The 10,465-nt window shown below is 51.1% G+C and overlaps 1 long non-coding RNA gene and 1 pseudogene across 1 annotated transcript; both read left to right on the forward strand.

Annotated features, from left to right (window-relative positions):
• The first annotated feature begins 983 nt into the window (after positions 1–983).
• On the forward strand, positions 984–9,429 carry LOC123093225 (uncharacterized). The gene is made up of 3 exons (XR_006445175.1): positions 984–1,552; positions 2,552–2,687; positions 9,108–9,429. It is a non-coding gene; the product is annotated as an uncharacterized lncRNA (long non-coding RNA).
• LOC123093223 (uncharacterized) lies at positions 3,603–5,369 on the forward strand (annotated as a pseudogene).
• Positions 9,430–10,465: the final 1,036 nt, after the last annotated feature.

Below are 10,465 nucleotides of genomic sequence, written 5' to 3' on the forward strand. Positions count from 1 at the left end.
GTACCTAGTTCGGCTTGTGCCTTTATTTATAAAGGGGGGGCGAAACCCTGCTTCGAGGTGAATCCCAAGATCCTGAGGTGTGTCATGGAGGAATTTTAACATGATCTTACGTATATGGATAATTCTCTCTAGCATTGATTCATCTTTCTTCAGATTGGTGCAAAATTCATATGCGGCATCCAGATAGCCATTTTTGCGAAGTCATGTCTTTTATTTAATTTCTGTAAATTCAACAAAAAATTGTGATGCAACTCTAGGTATTCCTATGCATGAGGAGCAAAATGTCATGCCGCTCGCGGGGGTCTAACGTATCGAGGCAGTAATGCAAAATTCATAAATAAAATTCACTTAAATCAAGAAAATTAAATAGGTTAAATGCAAGATAGTTGTTGTTCTTACACAATTATTGTCCTTGTTTCTTCTTCGCACCACATGAGGTCCACTGACACCATAGCTTCTTGATTCACAACTCTACCTCCTTCCTGACGCTGCCTCTACCCATCTTCCATGCGTCGCATCCTCCTCCCACCGCTCCTGCTTTGGTAGCCCATAATCGTCACCCCGTCCTCCCTAGCTCTGAAACCCTGATAAGGCTCACATGTATGCCCATGGGAGGGGGTGAGGGAGGGGAGAGGTGTTATCGCCCATGTCGGTATGGACATATATAGGATCGACGATGATGCCTTATTGTCATCGATCGCCGGTCGAGCCCTCCCTTATCCCTTTCCCTCTTACTCCGCTAATTGCCCCCCCTTCCCTGGCTCTGAAACCCTGATAAGGCTCACATGTATGCCCATGGGGGGGGGTAGGGGAGGGGGAGAGGGTGTTATTGCCCATGCCGATATGGACATATATAGGATCTATGATGATGCCTTGTTGTCATCGATGGCCGGTCGACCCCTCCCTTATCCATTTCCCTCTTGCTCCGGTAATTGCCCCCCCCTCCTTGCATTGTTCCTTCTTTGGACACGAGTCGTGTTGTAAAGCCCAAGGCACCAACGTGCGCGTTCACGCCAAGATTTTTTGTTGCATTGTACACGTACTCGCCATATAAGGAAGGTCACAACAGTCTCTCCCCCTCCACCCCCCTTCTCCGCTTTTGATACAAGTGCATTCCTTCCTGATCATTAATCATGGATGCTACCTGACAGCTGTAAGGGTGAAGTGGGCGACAGTACATGCCCCAAATCTTACTTAAGTAGTGCTCTTATTAGTGACTAGCAACAACCATTATTTGAAAGAATTAGAGGAGACTGTGTCTAGGGCGGCAACAGGGAGAGCAAAATGAAAGGACCAACATGGCAAATTGCATGAGACCCAGTGGGAGGGGCGAGCCACCTTTTATCTCCCCACCTCTTCATATCATAATCGGTCGATCGAGGAACACCCCATGTGCTTCTCTTCCCTCAATCGGTCATTTGGGCAGTTCCGGCGCTCTTCCTCTCCCAGTAGCTCCACTCCCAAGTTGAGCCCATAAGTCTTGTCGACCGACAACTTTCTGACACAACCGGCTGCAGGTCCATAATCTCTCATCAGATTTCTACACACCTAGGTTCGGTCATCGATCATATTCATATCCTCGCAAATTATTATTATTGTTCCTTTTTTGTTCTTGTCATGCTAGGACTAAAATTGATGTATAACTAATCATCGGTTTTGCCCGGTTTATAGAACATGGAGATATTTATTACATCAATCATTGTCATGTCTTCTAGAATTAGGAAGTCATATAATTAAGTGAAATATACCTAGGCGATGCTTAATGTTAATTTGTAGGGTTCCATCGTAATTTCTCATCAGATTTCTACATATCTAGGGCATCCATCATATTCATATCATCAGAAAACTACTTTTTTCCTTATCTTTTTTTTTCTCGTCTTGCCAAATTTTGTTATTTTTTATAGCGGATTTACTATCCTCAGTTGTCTAAAAACAAATTTTGGGCCGGACAGTTTTAGATAGGAGAGAAGAACTCACACCTAGCCGGCGTCACGAGTGGAGGCTTAACGATTTGGGTGCGGGGTGGGGTGCCAATGCGAAAAAGAAAGGGGTATACAGGAATGGTCGGGGCGGTGGTGGCACAACGAAGGGGGGGGGGTGGTTCAGTGAGGTGGCCCTACCGTTGAGGGCGACAAGTAGGTCTAGGTTGGAGGGCGGCAGGCGCCATGCTGGGTGAGGAAGGAGGTGGGCGGCTGTTGGATTGATATCCAACGGTTGGGTTGAACCAACTTAGAATTAGATAAAAGGAAATTGTTTTATAAGTTCTCATTTATTACATCTCCTCGTCGTGTTTTCAGAGTCAGGGTGTCACAGAATTAAGTTTTTTAAATTTTGTGAAAACATACTTTGATTATCCGTATTTTGAATTGTCGGGTTCCATCGTACATTTCACACGGAGACCCCTGGTTTATAGATACCGCCCTGGACGTTCCAAACCGGTTTTCATTTTTGCATTTCGCACATGCATACTAACTTTTCTAGATATACTTCCCTCAAAAGAAAACTTTTCTAGATATATACAGCCTACACGTTTGTTAATTTGTCATCTTAGTTGCGGTTCTCGTTAACCACAAGCCAGGCAAAGGGCGCGTGCGAGACACTCAGGTGGCGGCGGGAAGGTGCACCGAAGCTTCCTGCGCCCGAACAAATCTATCTTCCCGGCCAGGCCAACCAACTTTGTCGCGCAGGTAGTTGAAGCTGTGTCTTTTTCCTCTTTTGCCTTTTCAGTGAGGGAGTTCAAGCTTTGGTTTGGAAGCATGCAGATAGATAGACAGCTGCATGGCTGCATGCATGAGCAGGGGAGCGGCGAAGGTAACTCCACACGCGGAACCGCCGTGTTTTGGATTTGCGTCTGCAGATCGAGGGCGGTGGTGTGCACGACTGCACGAACAGCTATACTAATCTTGTCTGAACCCTGAACTCTGAACCGCCGCGCGTGTCCGGCCCAGCCGCTGCGTCATCGGCTCGCGCTTTTGAGTTGGTTCGCTATCTGATCTTGGTCTGGAACTCTGGATATGCGTGCCTACGGGTCATCACTTGTCTTTGGTGGTCGATTGGACGGTAACTGAAGAGATAGAGTGAGGTTTTCCTCTTCAGTTACGATTAGCATGGACTGATCAGATCGCCACGTCGATTCGTACGAGCCAGCCGTCCGTGGCTCGTCTTTTGCTACCGGTGCGTGCCTTGCCGTGTACACTCGTGGCCGGCTTCGGCTTTCGGCGGAACAGTTTGTGCATGCATGCTTGCAGCGCCGCATGCCTGTACGGACGTGCACGCCATGGCTGAAATTTTTGGTTTGGGTTGGTGAATGGTGGCCACGGGACAAAACTCGTTGGAATCAGACGCACGGATGGCTAATATCGGTGCTGGGTGGTGGTGCGGTGCGGCATAAGTTTCCCACGGTAAGAACTGCACGACACTGTATTAGCCATCCGTGTGCCTCGTTCCAACAAATTTTGTCCCATGGTCACCACCTACCACTCCAAATCAAAAAAATTAGCCATCGCGTGCACGTCCGCACAGGGAATGCGGCGCGGCCGGCGCAAACTGGCCCGCCGAAAGCTGAAGCCGGTCACAAGTGTACACGGCAACGCCGGTAGCAAAAGGCCAGCCACGCACGCCTGCCCCGCACACATCGACGTGGTGATCTGATCATTGCAATGCTGATCGTAACTGGAGATGAAAACGTCACTCTAGCTCATCACTTACGGTCACTGATTGAATTACCCGTCATGTCACAGTGGCATCGTACGCGTCAATCGATCAGACTGTGATGTGAGCTCACTAATCGTGGAATCACGGTGAGAATTCACCTCCTGCATCGATCAGATCCGGTACCCACTACGTAGTACTACGGGTAGGAGTACTACCATGCGTCTCGTCCATCATTTTGTCCCAAGCTCCCCACCAGCCAAATTCTGGTATACTTTTACTGTTGTTGTAATAAATCTCTCTCCTATGGTTCTACCCTTGTGATGTGTATGTAAATAGGGCAGCGAGTGAACATAAGACATCTTCGAGATTATACTCACAAGTCACAATTGTTCTTGGTATCACAACCATCTTCTCCTCTTCACCATGAGCAACATCTCTCCTTCATTCAGCGCCCCCACCCTTCTGGCCACGTCCTCCTCCCTTCATCATTTCTTTCCTCTCGCTGGCACCCAGAAGGCCAAGCCTGTCCTCCCCTCTACCCGTCCCGAGCCTCCTATGCACCGCATCGATATTACCCACTTCATCAATTTCAAGCTAGATCTCGCCACAAACAACTACACTCAGTGGACGTGGAAGTTCTACGCTATCCTCACCAAATACGACTACGCCCACCATGTCGACCACAAGTCTGATCCCCGTCTTCAAGATGCCAAGTGGCGCAACGACGATCTGACCATTATGTTGTGGTTCTATGCTACCATTTGCGATGAGCTCTATCAAGTGGCGAGGGAGCCGGAGAACACCGCGTATACCGTTTGGGATCAGTTGTACACCTTCTTCCGGGACAACCAGCCCGGATGGGCCATCCACATCCGCGAAGAGTTAAGCGCCACCGAGCAAGGAGACATGATGGTGGCCGCCTACTACAATCGGATTAAGGCCCTCGCCGACGCCCTCGCCGACGCAGGTGAACCAGTCAACGATGAGATCTTGACATTGCAAATGATCCGAGGACTCAACAACCGCTTCCATGTGCTGGCAACTACTCTTCCCATGCACATGCCTTTTCCTTCCTTTATCCAGGCTCGTTCCCTATTGTTGCTCGAAGAAATCAATCTTAATGCGCGTGACAGGGCCAAGGGATCCTCCACCATCACTATTGGCACCAACACCGGCTCCAACTCCACCCCCGGTGGAAGCAACAATGGGAATCGAGGCGATCACAACGCTTTTTCTAACACCTGGCCTGGACAGTCAGCACAACCACAACAACGACCCTATATGGGCTACTTTGCGCCATGGGGGCGCCCTTCCCATTGCCGAGGCAGCCGCCGCATACTCAGTGGGCCCCTCGAAGCGTCGGCGGCGTCCTCAACCCACGCCCATCTGTTCCAACACAGGGATACTCGTTGCTCTACTCCATGGCATCCATCTTTATGTTAGCAAATAAACTAGCGTGACAGGTTCAAGTTCAGGTTAGACGTAGTGTTAGGATTCAGTTTCGTCAGTCTGCAGTTTTTTCGGTGTTCTGTTTCAGTCAAGCCTAAGGACGCGGTATGTGTGATCCCGAGGCCGTAGCTCGCGGCGAGCGCATGCCCATGATCGTGGGATGGCACGATCCAGTAGATGGGGCACGCCTCGATCCGCCTTTCCCATTTTCCAGTGAATAAAAAGAGGAGGGGAAAAGCAACAAAGTTTGTACTACACAAAACTCAGTCCACTTCGTGTCCCTTTCTCCCTTGCCATTGACAGGAGCTTTGAGCTCAGAGATAATAATTGGCATCAGAGCGCCTTGTTTGCGATCTAGGGATGACGAAGAAGGACGACACCGACGATGGCAAAGCACCACCGACGCCGCGTGCTCGAATCGCTGATGGCTCAGATCAGGGTTCGTCTGCGCGGCTGGTGCACGACACCGGCGACACGACGTGGCCGATGCTGACGAGGACCAACTACACCGACTGGGGCGTGCTGGGATGGTGTGCGGGATGCATGTGGTGGATCACGTGGAGCAGCTCTGCGACGTCTGCCTGGCAAGGAAGTAGCGGCGCACTCCCTTCCCATCGCAGGCGCGCTATCGCGTGGAGAGGCCACTTGAGCTCATGCACGCTGACATCTGCGGGCCAATCACTCCGGCCACACTCGGTGGTAAGAGGTAGTTCATGTTGATTGTCAATGATCACAACCGCTACATCTAGGCAGTGATGCTGCCAGCAAAGGATGCCGCTACGGACGGCATCAAGCGCTTTGTTGCCGCGGCGGAAGAAGAGCTGGGGGTGCGGCTCCGCACGTTCCGCACGGATCGAGGCGGGGAGTTCACCTCCGGCGTGCTTGGTGATTACTTCACGGACCAGGGCATGCAGAGACACCTGACGGCGCCATATTCACCCTAGCAGAACAGCGTCGTGGAGCGGCGCAACCAGACGGTCGTTGGCATGGCACGGACTATGCTCAAGGCCAAGAAGATGCCCAGCTGGTTCCGGGGGAAGGCCGTGGCGACTGTGGTGTTCATCCTGAACCGCTCGTACACACGCAACATTGACGGCAAGACCCCCTACGAGGCATGGTACAACAATAAACCGGCGGTGCACTACCTACGCGTGTTCGGCGGCATTGCCTATGTCAAGAACACCCGGCTAGGGCTCAAGAAGCTGGACGATCGCAACACCAAGATGATCTTCATCGGCTACGAGGAAGGGTCGAAGGCGTACAGGGTCTATTATCCGCTGACTTAACGCATGTATGACACAAACGGCATGGTGTTCGACGAGGGCGTGAGCTAGGACTGGGGCGCGTCGAGCGAGGCCCAGGACGAGCAACTTGTCTTCCCTGTTCAGCTCCCACTCGCCACCGGTGCAAACTCAGCACCAGCTGAGACAACATCCCCGGAAGCAGGGCGGACGCCCGAAGGATCACCAGCGCGTGCGTCGCCCGCCACTCCTGATAGCACCGGAGCACCTGCATCGCCAGACTCCGCGTGGCCAGATGCGACGGCCACACCCAGTAGCAGTGCGCCTCAGGGTGTAGACCCAGGGGACGTGGAGTTTGTCACACCGCCAGCAACCATGCCTGACCTCTTCGATGCTGATGATGATCTGCCAGTACTCGACCTCGCTTCCGCCGTATGGCAGATATCCTTGGCGGCCCAGCTAAGCAGCCGGCGGAGCGCTTGTTGCTGGCAGGGGAGGAGCCGGCCAGTTTCCTCGAGGTTGAGCCCCATGAGTGCTGGCGAAGGGCAATGCTCGAAGAACTGGCGAGCATTGAGGAGAACGGAACCTGGGTGCTCACTGATCTTCCTCCAGGTCATCAGGCAATCGGGCTCAAATGGGTGTTGAAGTTGAAGAAAGATGCTACCGGTGCTGTTGTTAAGCACAAGGCGAGGCTGGTAGCAAGAGGTTTTGTGCAGAAGGACGGCATGGACTTCGATGATGTGTTCGCGCCCGTGGCAAAACTGGACTCTGTCCGTGTCATGGTCGGCACGGCGGCGCAGCATGGCTGGGAACTGCATCACCTCGACATCAAGTCAGCATTTCTGAATGATGAGCTCAAGGAGGAGGTGTACGTTGCCCAACCACCCGATTTTTCTCAGGAGGGAGAAGAGCACAAGGTCTACCGTCTGCATAAAGGCGCTCTACGACTTGCGGCAGGCGCCGCGGGCGTGGAACGCAAAGCTCGACGCCACTCTGAAGGAGCTGGGGTTCTCCTGTTGCCCAGCTAATCAGGCTCTGTACGCGCGTGGAAGAGGGCAAGCGCGGCTCCTAGTCGGCGTGTATGTGGATGATCTCGTCGTCAACGGCGCCGACGGCGAGTGCGTCAGAAAGTTCAAGGCGGAGATGATGGCCAAGTTCTGCATGAGCGATCTCGGACTGCTCAGTTTCTACCTCGGCATCAAGATGAAGCAAGGGGGAGCGATAATTCTATCCCAGGCTGCATGCACCGGCAAGCTGCTGGAGCGAGTGGGCATGACGGACTGCAACCCAGTGCACGTTCCCATGGAGCTGCGGCTTCGTCTGAGCATGAAGGGACCAGAACCACTGGTGGATGCCAAGGACTGCCAGAGCATCATCGGAGGGCTGCGGTATCTCACTCATACATGGCCGGACATCGTGTTCATGGTGGGGTATGTCAGTCGGTTCATGGAGGCACCGAACACGGCGCACCTCACCGCTGTCAAACACATGCTGCGTTATATCGCAGGCACGCGCAGGCTTGGTTGCAGGTACACCAAGGGCAGCGAGAGCATGCTCATTGGGTACCGTGAATCCAACATGGCTGGCAATGTCGATGATCGCAAGAGCACCTCGGGGAACCTCTTCTTCCTTGGGGGTGCACCGCTCACCTGGCAGTCGCAGAAACAGAAGATTGTTGCTCTATCTTCGTGTGAGGCTGAGTACGTGGCGGCAACAATAGTAGCTTGTCAGGCCATTTGGCTGGGCAGGCTCATGGGCGATCTGCTGATGGAGGAGCACGGCGCTGTCACCATCTTCACCGACAACAAGTCAGCCATATAGTTTTGCAAGAATCCGGTCTTCCATGATCAGAGCAAGCGCATCAACGTTCGCTTCCGTTTCATCCGGAGATGCATCAAGGAAGGGAAGATCAAGGACCAAGGTCCAGTACATCGCCACAGGTGACTAGCTCACTGACATGTTCACCAAATCACTCGGGCGCATGCGGTTCCAGGAGCTGCGCGCACGCATTGGCATGGTTGAAGTTTGGTCTCTATGTCACGACTAGCTTAGGGGGAGATTGTTAGAAAATAAACTAGCGTGACGGGTTCAAGTTTAGATTAGACGTAGTGTTAGGATCCAGTTTTGTGAGTCTGCAGTTTCTTCGATGTTCAGTTTCAGTCAAGCCTGAGGACGCGGTATGTGCGATCCCGAGGCCATAGCTCACGGCGAGCGCACGCCCATGATCATGGGATGGCATGATCTAGTAGATGGGGCACGCCTCGATCCGTATTTCCCGTTTGAATAAGAAGAGGAGGAGAAAAGCAGTAGAGTTTGCGCTGCACAAAATTCAGTCCCCTTCATGTCCCTCTCTCCCTCGCCATTGACAGGAGCTTTGAGCTCAGAGATAACACTTTATGACGTCGCCTCCCTTGCGGGACCAGTTCTCCGTGATCGACAAGGCGCCCGAAAACACAAGATCCACCCCTCCTCCGACAATTAGTACATGGACTATGCCGCATAATCACATGTGACGGGTTGCAGAAGTAATCTCAACTAGTATCTTTTCTCTTCAATGCACGCTTGTCGTAGTTTAGTTGTTAGTAATGGTTCCTAGATCACCATTACTCCTACTAGTTATACTCATCTCGGTCACACTCCCCCTTTCTCTCAACAATGTTTGATGTATTACTCTTGATTGTTAATGACTTCATACCCATATGCAATTTTACTCGGGGCAATTCTTGTTCTACTAAATTTGATCCATATGTTTGTTTTGTGAAGGATCTAGACACCAAGGGAATCATCGGGAGATCTAGTTGTTAGAAAGATCTATATTCTCTTTTCTCCATAAATAAAGGTGGCCCCTCGATCTGCTCCATCAACATGTGGCATCGGTAACTTGGACACCTAGGGCAAGCTTCATTAGTGGCCATGGCAAAAAAAAGGTCTTCCTTCTTGTGATAAACCAATGCGGCCATAACATGTTTGTGGGTCTTGTCAATTAGGGTGGCAACCTCGATTGCCTTTTCTTATTTGTCTTTACTATATCACCTTTCCAAAATACATTGTGATTTGTGGACCTTGCCAATTTATAGTTTCTCCAGTTTCCAGTACTACCCTATCACATTTTATATGATTGTTCTCATTATTTCTGAACATTTTCCCTTAGAAACAAATCAGGTACAACTAACAACTTGCAACATTTTCTATAACTGACAAGTGAGCCCTCGTTAGTAGGTTAGCCGGATGATTTAATTAGGTAAGTGATACGTCTCCAACGTATCCACTTTTCCAAACATTTTTGCCCTTGTTTTGGAACAAACCCGGACTGGCGCTATTTTCAGCAGAATTGCCATGGTGTTATTTTTGTGCAGAAATAAAGTTCTCAGAATAACCTGAAACTTCACGGAGTCACGTTTTGGAATTAATAAAAAATATTGGCGAAAGAATCAATAGAAGGGGGCCCACACCCTAGCCACGAGGGTGGGGGGGTGCCCCCCTAGGGCACGCCCCCTGCCTCGTGGGCCCCCTGGACCTCCACCGACCTCAACTCTAACTCCATATATTCACGTTCGGGGAGAAAAAACAGAGAGAAGGATTCATCACGTTTTACAATACGGAGCCGCTGCCAAGCCTTGTTCTTCCTCGGGGGGGGGGGGGGGGGGCGCTGATATGGAGTCCGTTCAGGGCTCCGGAGAGGGGAATCCATCACCATCATCATCACCAACCATCCTCCATCACCAATTTCATGATGCTCACCGTCGTGCGTGAGTAATCCCATCGTAGGCTTGCTGGACGGTGATGGGTTGGATGAGATTTACCATGTAATCGAGTTAGTTTTGTTAGGGTTAGATCCCAAGTATCCATTATGTTCTAAGATTGATGTTGCTATGACTTTGCCATCCTTAATGCTTGTCACTAGGGCCCAAGTGCCATGATTTCAGATCTGAACCTATTATGTTTTCATGAATATATGAGTGTTCTTGATCCTATCTTGCAAGTTATAGTCCCCTAGCTACTACGTGTTATGATCCGGCAAACCCTGGAGTGATAATAGTCGGGACACTTCCCGGTGATGACCGTAGTTTGAGGAGTTCATGTATTCACTGAGTGCTAATGCTTTGGTCCAGTACTCTATT

The sequence above is a fragment of the Triticum aestivum genome, chromosome 4B (assembly GCF_018294505.1).
Source record: "Triticum aestivum cultivar Chinese Spring chromosome 4B, IWGSC CS RefSeq v2.1, whole genome shotgun sequence".
NCBI lineage: Eukaryota > Viridiplantae > Streptophyta > Magnoliopsida > Poales > Poaceae > Triticum > Triticum aestivum.